General features: G+C 36.0%; 1 long non-coding RNA gene and 1 other non-coding gene across 2 annotated transcripts; one reads left to right on the top strand and one right to left on the bottom strand.

The window, feature by feature from the left end:
• The first annotated feature begins 7,934 nt into the window (after positions 1-7,934).
• Positions 7,935-8,041, top strand: LOC146926502 (small nucleolar RNA R71). The gene has a single exon (XR_015009066.1). It is a non-coding gene; the product is annotated as a small nucleolar RNA R71 (small nucleolar RNA).
• Positions 8,042-9,377: 1,336 nt separating this feature from the next.
• On the bottom strand, positions 9,378-11,032 carry LOC146926501 (uncharacterized). The gene is made up of 2 exons (XR_015034139.1): positions 10,340-11,032; positions 9,378-9,727 (listed from the first exon to the last, which is right to left on the bottom strand). It is a non-coding gene; the product is annotated as an uncharacterized LOC146926501 (long non-coding RNA).
• Positions 11,033-17,201: the final 6,169 nt, after the last annotated feature.

The raw sequence follows: 17,201 nt of genomic DNA, 5'->3' as shown, positions 1-17,201 counted from the left end.
GAAAAACTATGAACTTCCTAATGGACAAGTTATCATAATTGGGGCTGAGAGGTTCCGTTGCCTAGAAGTCCTTTTCCAGCCATCTATGATTGGAATGGAAGTTGCTGGAATGGAGATATTAAGGGGGCCTAAAAAGCAATACTATTTTTTATTGGAGATACTATTACTACTGGGTATAAAAAAAATTGAGGCCCATCCTTGAGGGAGGCCCAGCTCGTTTGAGCTGTTTGCACCCCCTCAGGGACGCCCCTGCATATATCATATTATAAATTAAATGTACACTAAAAATGTTCTTTTATAATTTTGCCACACCAAACCATCATGTCTAGATCCGCCCCTGTAAGCAATCCAACATAGTTAATGTTGTGCTAAGGATACAACCCAATAATTCATATTGATTTGTATTTAATATTTTTCCATTGAAGAATTTGAGATGAATGAGATGGTTTGCACAAATATATGTGGTCTTCGAAACTGATTGTACCTGATCAGAAGTTGACTATCGACACGGTGTTTGATGACGATTAAATTAAATTGCAATAATTGGAACGACGAGGGATGTGTACCTGCAGATTCTCTGACGCTCAAGTCAGCATTGAGACTAGAATGGGGGTTGAGAGAGTTAAGAGAATCTAGCCTTGGGGACTGCTAAGAGTCCCCTTTATTTAGTGTGGAGGTTAGGGTTGGCAAAGAACCGAAACAACTCGAAAATAGTTCGAGATTCGATTTAATAATTAATTCGTTGAACTCGGTCCATGAACCAAATGAATCAAACTTGAGTTTGAAATTAAACTCGTTAAACAAATGAGTTGGACTTGAACTATATAGTCCGGCTCGTTTGGTTCATGTGCCAACTCGAATATATACACACATTCATACACTTGTATCAAACTACTTAAATTAACCCACTAAATTAAAAATATAGGTTCCTAAACATGAAGATATTATGATTTTTTTTTTTTAAGTTTGTTAAGCATTATTACATCACCCTGTTGTTAAAACATTTATCAATATATTAACAGTTTTACATTTATATTATATTACTATTATAAAACAAAAATTAAGAGCCATAACATTGTACTGTAAATAAATATATAGCTTTCAAAATAAAAAAGTGACAAATGAATGTTTAGAACTATAACATAGCGGTGTATAAAAATGCTTCAAACCATGAAACTATTGTATGAGAATAGTCCCACATCGGTAGTTTTTAAACAATTGAGAGCTAGATTGGCTATAAGAGAAAAGCTAAAACACTCGTGAATGCACATTTCCTGATACTTGGTCTTAAGACCAAATTTGTTCTCAGCCATTCGCACGGTTCTATTGTTACGGTGTTTGGCTTTTTTTGGCATGCATTTTCATTTTAAAAAAAATCATTTTTTTTAGTTGTGGTTCATTTGATTCGAGCTATCAAGCTGAACTGAGTTGCTTGTGAGCTTGAATCGAGTTCGAGCTGATAAAAGTAGATTGTGACGAACTTGAGTCGAGTTTTATGCTGATCTAATTTTTATTGATTCGAGCCGAGCTGAATCTAGGTCATTTATCAGTATATGAACTGGATGAAGAAAATTGTTTTTGTATTAAGATGCAAGTAAAAGACTTAAAAGTTTAAATGCAGAAACTTAAAGAAAAGTAAATGTAGTTCGACAAATCAGATTACATACATTTTGTGACTCTTTTCTCGAGACGCTAGTACTCTAAGTGCTAGAATTCTATACGTGATTTGCGACCCTTTTTTCCTTATGAAAATCTACTATATTTACATAGAATAAATAACTACAAAACTAAACTGCTAAGAAATACATTTCTTAGATTAGAAATTGCACGCCTTCCACGTGTCTAGACACTTGAAACTAACTTCTTTACATAATTAATTGCATGTCGAACTGTGGCTTCTGTCGAATACTCCCAGTTTTTGTCGAACTCAGTGATAGGGCCAAACCGCAAGTGCACGGCCTATCGAAGTAATAGTAGTAAGTAAGAGTATCGTTCCGCTAGGGAGTTGTTCAACTTAATTAACTTTTAGTGAATGATTAGAGGAGAGAAAGTTAGAAAAAGGGAGTTTTATTGCTGAAGGTAAAAACAATAATAATAAAGGGCCTCGGGATCATTGGTTCATCAGAATGACAAATCCTTCACTAGACAAGACCTAAACATCTAATTTCATGGTTTACACACTAATTTCTAAAGACCGGTTTCCCTTAGCCCCTCACCTTTTCGATGAAAGTCCGGTGAGAGTTTACTTCTAGCAACCAAGCCTATTTCGCTGACATGATTACTAGAAGATGCATAGAGGATTGAAACTACTCTTTGTCTCAATAATTGCAAAGACTATTTCACTGTTTTGCAATTATTGTCTAGATTCACTTGTTCCAACATCAAGACTCCGCTCTCGCTTTATGAATTAATGTTTGGGATGATGGATTAACGATTATCAAACCCTCCGCTTTCGCTTCCACAGTTTGATAATTGTTAATCCACGTTAAGACAGTGAATCTAGATTAGAAATTAGGGTTACATAGAAATTAGGGTTTAGGCTTGTTTTGTTTAGGATTGAGTCATTAGACTCCCCAACAATCCCAAGACGAAGAAGTCTACTCACTCATGTTCATCGTAAACATGGGGGAAGAAGAGAGATAAACAGTAAAATAAATTGCAACGAAAGTAAAAAGGAAATAAAGACTTTTTATTGAAAATAATACTTGAAATAAACAAAGTAAAAGGTGAATGTTTATGGTGGAGAGCTACTCTATTTATAGCTTTACAATCGACTTAGAAACTAAGCAACTAAAAGGGTAAAACAGTAAAGCTGTAACAGGGTAACTTGGGCCCGAAGAAAAAGCAGCAAAAGGGGCTTCTGGAGGTGGCACGGCCGTGCCACATGTTGGCACTGGCCGTGCCAAGCTTCTGACTTGGTGGGAACATATTTTTGTTCCGTATCTTCGTATTTTCGCACTGTATTTGCTCCGGTCCTCTTTCTTTTGCTCCAAGACACCTTCCACCATATATATGTTCCTAAAATAAAATAAAAGACAATTTAAAGTAAAATATTCTAAAAGGAAATAAAATGCAATATAATTAAATCAAATCTTATTTAAAACTAAACTAAATAAAGAATTAAAATATACTAATCTATGACTCATCAAACTCCCCCACACTTGAATCTTTGCTTGTCCTCAAGCAAAAGGCAACAAACATAGCAGCAACAAAAGATTATTATGGCAATATTAAGAACACATGTCTCAAAAGAAAGGCTTTGCTTCAAGTACACTAATTACAATTTCAAATACTTCTCATGAACCTATTCTACCCAACATCAAGTCTCAAGTGAGTGTGTGTGTGCAGTCCAACCCTTTTCTTGCTCCTGTATAAGACAGATATTATGAGGAATAGGTTCTATCCTTAGTGCTAAAGTAACCGAGAAAAGTCCTTTCTTCATTTCATATAAGAGTGATGGGAATTTTAAGTTAAAATTAGATTAGATTAACAATTAAGCACAAGGGGCTGCAGATGCTTAGGGGCTATCTATCCTCGTAAGAAGTCTTCTCGGATGTAATTGTCCTTTCCCCCTAGATTCAAAATCACCCTAAGCAGTGCTACAAAATTATTATTTGTGTCATCTCCGCGTAGGAAGTCTTTTTGGATGTAATTGTCCTTTCCCCCTAGCATTGATGAATTTGTTTCACTTTAGGTTCAAATTAGGGAGTCACCACCACAATTAGGAAGTTAGGGATTGTCCTTTCCCCCACATGTTGGTGCCATTCTCCCGCCCCATTTTAACTTTAACAATTAAGGATATAACAATTAAGAACATAGATTAATTTCCCACACAAACTTATACTACTTTTACTCTTAAGACTTTAAAGGGTCTAAGTTAACACTAAAGATAGAACGTGTTCCTTAAAATACCTATTCATACATTTGCTCAAGGATTGCAACCGAGTGCTTTTCTCATTGGAGAATTTCACAATAAAACATGATATGGGTATAGCAAGAACATAAGAAACACAAGAAACTACTTTTATGTACAAGAGGCAACCTTTAAGAAAGAGACAAAACAAAAATTTTCATGCCATTTTTTACATTAAAAACAAGCTACTAGTCATGCCTCTTGCTATAAAAACAAAACAAAAAGAATAAAGTTCAAGGGAGTTTGGACACTACGACTCTAGACACTTTATTAGCCCCCCCCCCCCCCCCCCCCCACTTAGGGGAAGCATTGTCCTCAATGATTCAAAAGAAAAAGAAATTAAAAGAGAAGAAGAAGAAGAAGAAGAAGAAGAAGAAGAAGAAGAAGAAGAAGAAGAAGAAGAAGAAGAAGAAGAAGAAGAAGAAGAATTAGGGAGAGAAGAAGAGAGAAAGGAAGAGAGGAAGAGGAAAGCTCACATGTTCTCATTGAGGTCCATAAGGAGGACCTTGGAGATTGAATTGGTGCATCATCCTTCGGAGCATCTCATTGTTTTCTTCCGACAAGCGGTTGCCCCTTTGGACATCATTTCTCAGCCCCAAAAGTTCTACACCTTGCCTTTGTTGCTCGGTGCTCATCCTCTCGATTTCATTGTGAATCCATGTCCATCTTTGATTTTCATTAAGCTCGCTGGCTTCATGGCCATGGTGCCCCTCTTCATGGTGTAAGTTAGCACCTTCTCCTTCATCATGGTGCAAGTTAGCACCTTCTCCCTCATCATCATCTTGCTCACCAAGAACCTGCACATCATTAACATACAACCAATTTTCTTCCACCTCGGTGGTAGTCCGAGATGGGTTAGGCAATAAAAACATGATTGGCACATTTAGCTTAAGTTGGTAATGGAGGGGTGGACGATGTTTGATGAAATTCATAGCAATAAGGGTTTCTATGTTAAGCCTATTATTTCCCTCAATTGGTTTGATCCCCTCATCTTCACCCACTCCAAAACACCTAGCTATATATGTAATGATGCCACCCACCACTATGTCTCCTCTACCGGCCGGTCTAGTACCGACAAAGTCTAGGTGATCAATCAAATAAAAACAAGTATTGACGGGGTAGTTGTAGAGCATTGCCCATAACATGAACAACTCATCGGTTCTAGTGTTTCCTAGCTCAGTTCTACCCCAAATAGTGCAAGCCATTACCCTCTGAAGGTACCTAAGTACGGGGTTGTGAATGTTGCTAGCTTTGTTCGCCCTAGGGACGAATTTGTTAAGACCGGTGATTTGTTTCCAAAAGGCAGCTGGGTCATAGTTAGCTGGTTTTAGACTAGGATCCCAATGATCATGAATATATCCTTCATTTGCAAAACCTAAGGCCTCACAAAAGTGCTGAAGTGACATGTCATAATCAATATTCATCAACCGGGAAACAACTCTATGGTTAGGGTTATCATAATCCAACTTATCTTTGGTAAAATCTATTGAGCTCAAGAATTCATAAGTGAAATTTTCATAACCCCCGCATAGGTTTCAGCAAATCAGTCCAACCTAACTTTCCTATCAGCCTAGAAACATCATCAAAAAGCTCTAGCACATCCAAAGTATTGGGATCAGGATAACGAGAAGGATGCAAGTGTTTAGAGATGAGATTTTTATACCTGTCCCTTTGCTTGTTGTTTTTGAACTGGATTCCATGATTCTTCACTTGGGCTTGCTTCTTTGGGGGAGGTCCTCCTTGAGAGCTTGCTGGTTCTTTACCACTTCTTCTTGAAGCCATTGACCCTTGTTGGAATTGGTTTTGAAGGTTTAGGGTTTGAGAAGATTTTTGGTGGAAAGGATTGGTTTAGGTTTTGTGGTGTTTGGGTTAGGTTTTGAAAGATTAGAGTTTTGGTGAATTATGGGTTTGGATGGATGAAAGATGTTTTTGATTGGTGGTTTTTGTTTTGGATAAAGTTTGTGGTTGATTGGTGAAAGAATTGAGTGATTTGATTAAGATTTGAGGGAGATATGAGGGTTTGAAGGTTTGAAGGTTATGGAGGTTTAGAGAGAAGTTTGAAAGATGAAAGAGGGTTGTTGTTTGTGAATGAGGAAGAAGAAAGAAAAATTTGTGGATATATGGGGTGTAGAGGTCGGGCACGACCGTGCCATCTTTCTGACTTCATGGCCAATTTTTGCTTTAAAAACTTGGCACGGCCGTGCCATTCCTAGCACGGGCCGTGCCACCTTTCTGGTCCTGGGGCTTCAAAATTTTTCCACTTTTTTTCGAATCAACTTGGACAATTACCTACAAAAACACTTAAAACAAAGAAAAACAAAACAAAAGCAATTAAATGCGTGGGTTGCCTCCCACGAAGCGCTCTTTTAATGTCATTAGCTTGACGGTTAGAAAGAGTCCTTAGAATGGATCAAAGATATCATATTGTGTAGATGACGCTATAAAACGTTCTTTCATAACATGATCGTGAAGCATGCAACAAGAGTAAAGAGCGGGACTCTTCATAACATTTTCCAACTCGTATCCTACCATTTGATCACTCACTTGAAAGACTATCCTACCAAGTTTAACATCAATGAGAGCTCCCGCCGTTGCGAGGAAAGGTCTACCTAGGATTATAGGGACGTCATCGTCCTCTTCAATGTCAACGACTACAAAATCAGTGGGGATGTATATCCCCTCTATCTTAACAGGTATGTCCTCGACAAATCCTACAAGTTTCATGGTAGAACGGTCAGCTAACTTTAATTCCATTTCGGTAGGTTTCAACTCTCCTATCCCTATCCTTTTAAGAAGGGACAAAGGCAGCAAACTAACACTAGCTCCTAAGTCACATAGGGCTTTGTTTATGGTTTCATTCCCAATTTCACACGGTATGGCAAAGCTACCTGGATCTCTGAGCTTAGGGGGTGCTTCTTGGATGATTGCACTAGTTTCCTTAGCCAAGGCTATTGTCTCATTATGCTCTATAGCCCTATTCTTTGAAAAAATTTCCTTTAAAAACTTGGCATATAGAGGCATCCTAGACAAAGCTTCAGCAAAGGGAAGTTTAATGCAAATCTTCCTAAGTATGTTAACAAATTTTTCAAACTTACCCTCTAGTTTAAACTTTTCAGGATTTAAGGGGGATGGAGTTTTGTTTTCTTCAAGTGGTTTTGCTTCTTCTATCACAACTTTATCACCTAAGGGCTTGACATTTTCTTTCCCAATGTTTTTAACCTTAGCAAAAGTTTCGCCTAACTTTCTACCCCCAAAAGATATGACATTAACTTGGGCTTTGGGATTGGCTTCGGTTTGACCAGGGAAGATTCCCGGTGTTTGGGAAGAGGTAGCCACTTGTTGGGCTATTTGAGCGATTTGAGTTTCAAGCATTTTAGAGTGAGTAGCAATAGAATCAACTTTGGTATTGAGCTTGGAAAGAGAATCATTCAGAAATCCGGTTTGGTTTTTAAGTTCTTGAAGTTGTTTGGTTTGGTTGGCAATGGAATTTTCCAACAAAATTTCCAAATTGGACTTCTGAGTGAATCTTTGGTTGTTTGCATAACCGGGTGATGCTACTTGTCCATAGGGATTTTGGTTTTTATAAAAATTTTGATTTTGTCTCATCCCTTGGTTGTATTGAGCATAATTCATTTGCTCAACACCATTAATAGCACTACCTAATTGGCAATCAACACCAGCATGACCGGTTATACCACATATTTCACAAGAAGGAGTAGAAGCAGAATTGATAGCACTAACATTGAGTTTTTCAAGTTTTTCGGTTAGTGTATCAATTTTAGAAGCGAGGTGGTCATAGTTAGAGAATTCGTACATACCTGCCTCCTTTTTGGAGGATGAAGAACTAGTGGTGGCTCTCTCGTCGGTCCATTTGTAATGATTTTGAGCCATGTCTTCAATCAGGGCATAAGCCTCCGTGTAGTTCTTGTTCATAAGTGCTCCACCTGCAGCTGCATCAACAGACATCTTAGTGGTATAAGACAAGCCATTATAAAAAGTGTGGACTATAAGCCACTTCTCTAGGCCATGGTGGGGACAAAGTCTTAGCATTTCTTTGAAACGCTCCCACGCATCATAGAGAGATTCCCCATCTTTTTGGTTGAACCGTGTGATTTGGTCTCTAAGTTTAGCGGTTTTAGATGGTGGAAAGAAACGGGCAAGGAATGCTTGCCTCATCTGATCCCATGAAGTAATGGAACCGACTTCGAGGGAATGGAACCAAGCGCTAGCTCTATCCCTTAAGGAAAAGGGAAAGAGATGAAGTCTTAAGGCTTCTTGGTTCTCCTTCATGGTTCCACTAATTCGTAGGAAAACAGAGATGTGAAGATTGGGATCCTCAGTGGGGGATCCCGAGAATTGGTTTTGCTGCACCAAGTTAAGTAGGGCAGGCTTAATTTCAAAATTGTCATCCTCAACTGTTGGGTACACAATAACAGCTTGTGGCTCAGCCGTAGACGGCGTTGCATACTCTTTGAGAGTGCGATTGGCCATGGCGGTGTTATTTTGTGCTGCTCTCCTTCTTCTATGTAAGAACCTTTCGATCTCGGGTATGAATACCGCTTGATTTCTAGTTCTTCGCATAAAAGGTTGAGAACCCAAGAAGTTAACGATAACAGAAAAATAAAAAGTTAAAAATAAAAAGAAAAGAGAAAGAAGAGAGAATTCTAATCACTAAGAAAAAGCTAATTAAATTAGTTAACTCCCCGGCAGCGGCGCCAAAAACTTGATAGGGCCAAACCGCAAGTGCACGGCCTATCGAAGTAATAGTAGTAAGTAAGAGTATCGTTCCGCTAGGGAGTTGTTCAACTTAATTAACTTTTAGTGAATGATTAGAGGAGAGAAAGTTAGAAAAAGGGAGTTTTATTGCTGAAGGTAAAAACAATAATAATAATAAAGGGCCTCGGGATCATTGGTTCATCATAATGACAAATCCTTCACTAGACAAGACCTAAACATCTAATTTCATGGTTTACACACTAATTTCTAAAGACCGGTTTCCCTTAGCCCCTCACCTTTCCGATGAAAGTCCGGTGAGAGTTTACTTCTAGCAATCAAGCCTATTTCGCTGACATGATTACTAGAAGATGCATAGAGGATTGAAACTACTCTTTGTCTCAATAATTGCAAAGACTATTTCACTGTTTTGCAATTATTGTCAAGATTCACTTGTTCCAACATCAAGACTCCGCTCTCACTTTATGAATTGATGTTTGGGATGATGGATTAACGATTATCAAACCCTCCGCTTTCGCTTCCACAGTTTGATAATTGTTAATCCACGTTAAGACGGTGAATCTAGATTAGAAATTAGGGTTACATAGAAATTAGGGTTTAGGCTTGTTTTGTTTAGGATTGAGTCATTAGACTCCCCAACAATCCCAAGACGAAGAAGTCTACTCACTCATGTTCATCGTAGACATGGGGGAAGAAGAGAGATAAACAGTAAAATAAATTGCAACGAAAGTAAAAAGGAAATAAAGACTTTTTATTGAAAATAATACTTGAAATAAACAAAGTAAAAGGTGAATGTTTATGGTGGATATCTACTCTATTTATAGCTTTACAATCGACTTAGAAACTAAGCAACTAAAATGGTAAAACAGTAAAGCTGCAACATGGTAACTTGGGCCCGAAGAAAAAGTAGCAAAAGGGGCTTCTGGAGGTGGCACGGCCGTGCCACATGTTGGCACTGGCCGTGCCAAGCTTCTGACTTGGTGGGAACATATTTTTGTTCCGTATCTTCGTATTTTCGCACTGTATTTGCTCTAGTCCTCTTTCTTTTGCTCCAAGACACCTTCCACCATATATTCGTTCCTAATATAAAATAAAAGACAATTTAAAGTAAAATATTCTAAAAGGAAATAAAATGCAATATAATTAAATCAAATCTTATTTAAAACTAAACTAAATAAAGCATTAAAATATACTAATCTATGACTCATCACTCAGCAACTTCCAATCATGGACTTAGAGAATTTTGCAGCTTTAAACATTCATTTACTTGTCAAATAACACAAGATAAAATACTGGCCAACAAATTTTCCCCCAAAAATGTCATTTTCGACTAGAAGATATGAAGGAGAAAATTGACATTTTCTGAAACTCTACGTATTCTCTGAAGAATGACGTCATCTTTGGAACATTTCCCCATTTTTCATCATTACAACGTCACCTTTTTGGATTTTGTGGGTCATTTTTTTTCGAAAACTTCTCAACTTCCCACTAACTCATGACTGGAATTTCTCTCAAAACACGCTGCGCTTACTTAATCGGGAAAATGAAGAGTTTTGTTTCGTCAAATACCTTTGTCCCATATAAAATCCATTTTCCTGTTCACTTCTAAGCCTCGTCTTCCATTTCTAAAAACCTGCATTTTTCTTATTTTCTACTAAAAATGGAAAAAGTTTCAGAAGATGTCTTACTCACCATTTTTAAGAAGATTGCTGCTTCTGGAACTCAATTTTTTTTTAGGTTTAAAGCCACTTTTGTTCTTCACCGGAGGTTTGCCAACAAAAAGGTGGTGCTTAGGGCTTTACCAAGGGCTTGCATGTGGTACCTTTATGACCACTGGACCTTGTGCAGAAAAGTGCCCTTCATGCATAAGATATCTCATAGTGGACATGCAACATTTTGTGTGGTGTTGGCGACCCAAATGATTTAAGAAGGCCATTCCAATATGGAAGAGATTAACCACATTCTGCAAAAGACAACAACTCATGGATCTGATGGGGCCAAATATCTCTTGCTGATGCTTAAAGTGTTGGTCAAGGATGGATTTTCTATGGACGAGGTCTTTCCCATCTTCAAAGACCTTTTCGACCATCACCAACTTTCTAACTGCAAAAGAGGCATCATGAATGTTGAAGGTTCTCCTTATTAATGGGGATATTACTGGTCGAGGCCCTTAATCCCAGACTTGGTTTACAGGTTCACTTGTACTTCAAACAAAACCTGTAAAGCGAATTAAAGCAGTCCATGTGGAGATGAATTTTATACTTTATTAGTTCGATAATTTTGAGTACACTTGCTAAAAGTCTATCAAATATAAGAGTAGGGCCAATGATTATATAATTGATGTGAATAAGAAAGTTGAATAAATTATGCGATGAAATTTTTTAAAAATACATTCTTTATGACCCAAAGATTTAATCAAAAAATAGATTGCTTATAACACAATTCTACTTGTTCATAAATATCCAATGGTGCTTTTATATTCGTACGCAACTTTATGATGACATAATATTTTTTTCCCTTACACCCCTGAAAGGTTAAAAAAAAGGGTTATGCTAACCGGTGCCCTTGGGGCACTGGTTAAGCATACAAAAAAAGGAAATTCTTACCATAAAAGGAAACTTTGTTGACTTATTTATAGATTAATTACACAATTTTCAATGCAATAATAAATATATAATTTCCCTTTTTAGTATCCTTAACCAGTGCACCGGGGACACCGGTTAGCATTTCCTTAAAAAAAATTATCTAAAGGAAAAAGTAATGGAAAGTTATTAAAATTGTATTCAATTATTATGTTTATTACGTTACATGATCTCCTTCCTAAGGGAGCTAAAGGGACAAAAATAACACATTGGTATATTCAAGAGGCATTTAGTAATGATTCTAGAATTTTGAAGGGTTTTTAAAATTGTATAACGCTTAAACTTTTTAATCATTTCTATATTGTTTTATCTTGGTTTTCGGGTGTCAAACATTGATTACGTTTGAACCTTTTTAACCGGTGATATCTTATTTTTTCTTGGGAAGGGAAAAAGTAAGCAAAACCCTTGAGAATCGAGGTCCGGGAGTTGTTTTCGCTACGGGAAGGTGTTAGGCACCCATAACGACTATAGTAACCTATAGGAACCGTCTTTATTTTCTACGCGCGCGCTTTATTTTTAAATGCTATTTTGAAAGAAAATATTAAGCCTAAGAGTTTTTCTAAGTGAAGAATTGGAGGGAGAAGAATGTGTTTGAATTTTTGTTTTATTTGAATTGAAGGAATTTTGTTCCTTGCCTACGTACCCGTTTAAGGGATAAAATCCACCGTAGTTCTCTTCCAAAAATGTTTTTGTTTTTGTTGGTTGATTTTAAGTTTGAAAATGGGATTTTGAAGAATAGAAAGAGGCCTCAAGGGCATGAGATTTAGAAAAGGTGAGGTGGGATTAGTTATTTGCAAAATATGGTCTAAGTATGATTAAAGTTCATTAAAATTTGATTAAGAAAATGAAAAGGACAATTACAATGGGATTTTGATCCCAAGGTTTATTAGAAAATGGTTTGAGTGATATTGTTCATATTTTTTGGAAAGTTGATTTTTTCCTAAGTGTAAAACCTAAACATTCATCTAAACATACAATCCTAAACATACATCTAAACATGCATATTCTAAGCATACATCTAAAGTGAGGTGTGTGCATGTGTTGGTGCTTGTGTCGGTGTACATTATTAGAGTCCATAGTCCTTATTACATCCTTCACCTACATACACACTACTTCCTTGTGAGAATTTAATCCCACACAAATGAATTAAAATCAAAAGAAATGTAAAGAAATGGGACGAGAAAGTGTGATAGAGAGTATGCTCATGATGTATGGAATATGAAACACAAGAAAATGGTTAGTAGCACATGATAATATGGGGGAAAATAAGACAAGAAAAATACTATAATAAAAGCACGGAATCTAACACAAAATAAACCAAGACAAGTGCAAAATATGACTAAAAATCACCCACAAAATGTAAGAATCCTATTGCCTAAAATCCTCACATTCTCATATATTTTCCCAAAGGGCTTAGAATCAAGTCTTAAATTGAGAATTAGGGCAATATGATGGACTTGACATTTTTAAGGTGGATTTAGACATATATGCATTATTTATCCACAAATGTGACTTGTAAACCAAGCAACTAACCAAGACCCACACACCAGCATCAAAACCATGTGCAAACAGTGGCTAAAGATTCATAGAAATATATATATCATGTATATCAAGTAGTCATCAAGAACATGGCATAGAATTGAACAAATTTTTAAAGGTTTTTCACATAAAAAGAACAAGAAATAATGCAAGACAATGTGTTAACACCTCTTGGCAAAATTTTCAGTGAACCAAATGCATAGATGCATCACAAAATTAACAAGAAACATACAAAAATTTTTATAGAATTTTAAAAGGATTTTTAAAGCTCAAGAACATATAAAATTCCACAAATTTCAATTAAAATAGCAACAATTAGCAAGAAAATACCACACACATTTTTAATCAAGATTTAACACCTAACACATCACAAAAATATCAAGAAAAAGATTAAGAACACATAGGAAATTTTTTAGGAATTTTTAAAGGATTTTTAAAGAGACAGGGGTGTAAAAAGCATCAAGCAGTGTGGGAAATAGCAAGAAAAACAATAAAAACGAAAAAAAAGAAAGAAAGCCAGGCCCAACCCAAACCTACATGGATCCTGGATCATCCAAACACATCAGGGACGTTGGATTGATCCAGGATCCAAAACCCTAGATCAGACGGTGAAGGCCTATGGTTCAGGAACGAACCAGACTGGCTCAGCTGAACCGGTCAGGTTCACTTCCCTTTATAAACAAACAGAGGCCGGTTCAGCTCATTCCCTACGTTCGCTTCTCTCTCTTCTCTCATCTTCTCTCTCTAAACCCTCTGCAACCTTAACCTAGCCGGAAACTGGGAAGGACGGCGGAGGAACGGCGGAGGAAGATGAATTTTCATCTTCTCCGACGATCTGAAAGAAATTTTTACACAGAAATGTCCGTCTTCCTTCCCTCTTTACGAATCTGAGGTTATTTTTGTGAAATCATAGTGGAAACGAAGTAGATCGGACTTCGTATTCACAGTTTCTAGGGTTTTAAAATTTTCTTCTAAACTTTTCGAATTTAAACCCTATCTTGACTTGTTTTACATGCTGATGACGAATCTATGCTTTGATTCGAAAGATAAACGGTGAATCTTTATGATTTTTGAAATTAGGGTTTCGTTTCAACTTTCTCGAATCTTTTCGAATTTCCACTTCAATTCACCGTTTATCTTCCATTCAGAACCTTCGATGACGATTACGAACTAAACGAGAAGGATTTGTGTACTTACCTGAGTTTGATTTGGAGATTCGAACAAGATTCTTCGGAAACCTTGTATCCTTGATGTGTTTTGATGCTTCTGGTAAGTTTTGCAAAGAAACTGAAAATAAATCAATTCTTGATCCTCTTCTTCTTCACTGATCGAACTCAACCTTCGATTTCTTCGTCTTCTCCACTGTGATCGTGTGGATTTGCTGCTTTGGTGGCGAATTCACACTGGAATTGCAGTGTCTCAGGTTCGATGATGAAGATTCAGCGATGAATCTCTGAGAACTTCGTTGAATTCACTTCAATTCTTTGTTCCGGTGAAGCTAGGGTTTCATCAATGTTCTTCGTGTTCTTGTTGAATTTGAAAACGGTTATGACTTTGATCTTGGATGAGATGAGAGAGAATCAATTTGGTGTTTGTGATGATTTGGCACGTTGTGGATGGAATTCTGTTACGGTGGCAATGATTAGGTGGCCTTATATAGGCTGCCATGTGTTCTGATACTTCCAATAGGATGTTGACACCTGTATTGGACCTTAACAAACTCGTCCTTGGCTGATTTGAACTTTAGGGACCTTTGTGCAATTCTGGGAAGTTGAAGGATTGATCTGCAATTACTTTTTAACACAAGGACCATGTTGCAAACTAAAAAAGAACTGAAAATAAACCTGGACAAAAATGTGGACTATTCTGCAATTTACAAAAATAATGGACTAAACTGCAATTAAAAAAAAGGACCAAAAACAAAAAGTTCGAGACATGAAGGACTAGAATGCAATTACTAGAAGTTTGAGGACTTAAGATGAAAATTAATAAAATTGGATTAAAATTGGTAAATTTGACTAAACGTAAAGTGAAACGATTAAAATTGACAAAACGGACTAAAATGAACCAATTACCTAAATGAGGTACTTTAAAGTAACCTCTCTCTGCCGAAATTTTGTGTGAAATGACCAAAATGCCCCTAGGGACTAGAACGACTAAAAATGTCTCAGATGCAATTTTAAAATGGATTTTTAACAGAGGATTAAAGCAAACATTTATACAAGCACATTAAAAGACTCAGAGACAAATTTAGGGAATCAAACAGAGTTTTAACACATGAAAAGACTAAAATGCCCCTAGGGGCAAAACTGACCCAAAATGACTTTTAAATGCAATTTTTTGAGAAGGATTTTAACATATAATCGAAATGAAGACTTATTCAAACCATTTGAAAGGATTCAAACAAAAATTTTAAAGACTGAAGGAAACTTTGACATAGGAAATGACTAAAATACCCTTCCATGTAAATTTTGCAAGTAATATTGAAATAAAATGCAGAGAAAGATGTAATTGATCAGAAACAGTTCAAATGACTTGAAATACAAGAAAAGAAAAATTGAGCAAGTATTTTTAGGTCCAAAATTAGGGTGTAACATATATGACCATGAAATTTACTATACACTATAAAGAGATCAAGTCATTTACTATTATTTGGACACAAATAGAGAAAACTATGGTTGAAACTCCGAAGTTAGTTTATGTTCTTGTTCTATTTCTTTCCATATTTCTTTGCATAATAGTATCAAATTCTTCTTTTAGTACAACTATTGAGAGTGCTTGTAAAATAGATAAGGATTGTCCAAAACTTCGAGGAATTAATGTTAGGTGTCGTAAAGGCGAATGTGTGGCGGTCTAAAACATCCTAATGAGATAAATGAGCTCTTCACTAGCAAGAGAATTGTACAATATTCCTTATGCTAAAATATTCCACTTGTTGTCATTTAGTTCTTGTGCACGCTCTCAATAACTATTTTTCTTCTTATGTTTTCCCTAATTTCATGGAACTTGAGTTTATGATTTTGTACTCTAAGATGATATAAATGAAATAAGGCAGCAAATATTTTTATTTATAGTGTCTCCTTCTCTCTTAAATTTGAAGGTATCTGCATGGCCTGCAATCAGTGGCGGAGCATCACTTGGGCAGAGGGGGCCACAGTCCACCCCCCAATTTATATTTTTTATTTTTTATTTTTTATATACGTTTAACTACAAATATACCACTAAATTTAAATACAAACTTCAAGCTGACCCACCCAATTATCTTCACCTCGATGTGTATGCTTTGTGATTTGTTTACTTTAAGAACAAATATATTTTTGGATCTCATCAAATGGTTGATATTTGATTTATTTGAGAAGTGTATAATACGTTAATTTTGAGACATTAATTCTAAATATAGCATGAATATTTATATTGAAACTTGAAAGAGAAGTTAGTGTAAGTATTAGTTTTGATTCTATTTTATATGTTTTCAAGTATTTTGGAATGCGTAGAGAATTATTTTAAATTTTTAATATATGTTGTTTAATTTTTTGATTTTCAACTTTATATTTAATGCACACTACAACATATATATTTTTTAATATATCATAGTTCATTTTGGTGGCCCACCCTAAAGAATTTTTTTGGCTCCGCCACTGCCTGCAATCCTGAAGATCACACCTTTTTGGCACCTCCTCACCTACATTAATAAATTTATTAGTTATGTTGAAATTGGTAAAGTATGTTGAAAACAACACAAATTAAACATCATCAAATATGAAATACAAGACTTTGTTCACTTTTAGTGTATGATTTGATTTTGCATGGATCAAATAGAAGATAATTTTATCTCTTTACGGTGTATAATTTAGGTACGAAAAAGCTCAAAAAAGGCTAGTTTACTATTTTTAAGCTCTAAGATAATTTTATCTCTCCGAAGTTAGTTTATGTTCGATTTCTATTTCTTTCCATATTTCTTTGCGTAATAGTATCCAATTCTTCTTTTAGTACGACTATTGAGAGTGCTTGTAAACTGATAAATATTGTCCAAAACTTCGAGCAGTTAGGGCTTGTTTGTTTTGGGTGATAGTTCAAGGAAAGATTGAGTAAGGATAGAAAGAAGAAGGAATGTCAATCTTTCCATAGTTTGGTACAACCTTAAAAAGGGAAGGAAAGATACTGTTGGCTGGGTCCCACACAAAAATTGTTTCTGCTCAATACCAGACGGAAAGCATGGAGAAAGGACTGTTTAGAGCAAAATTACAGAAAAGCCCCACAAATGTAAATGATTTTCAATGTGACATATATTAAATTAAAATTAAAATATACTACTACTATGTAATGACTAATGAAGTAACTTTTTGTTGTTGTGTTCTATCGAATAAAATAAA

The sequence above is a fragment of the Medicago sativa genome, chromosome 4 (genome assembly GCF_051527215.1).
Source record: "Medicago sativa cultivar Bolivia chromosome 4, Bolivia_mono, whole genome shotgun sequence".
NCBI lineage: Eukaryota > Viridiplantae > Streptophyta > Magnoliopsida > Fabales > Fabaceae > Medicago > Medicago sativa.
Note: the sequence above shows the minus strand (reverse complement) of the source record. Positions and strands in the feature narration are given on the sequence as shown.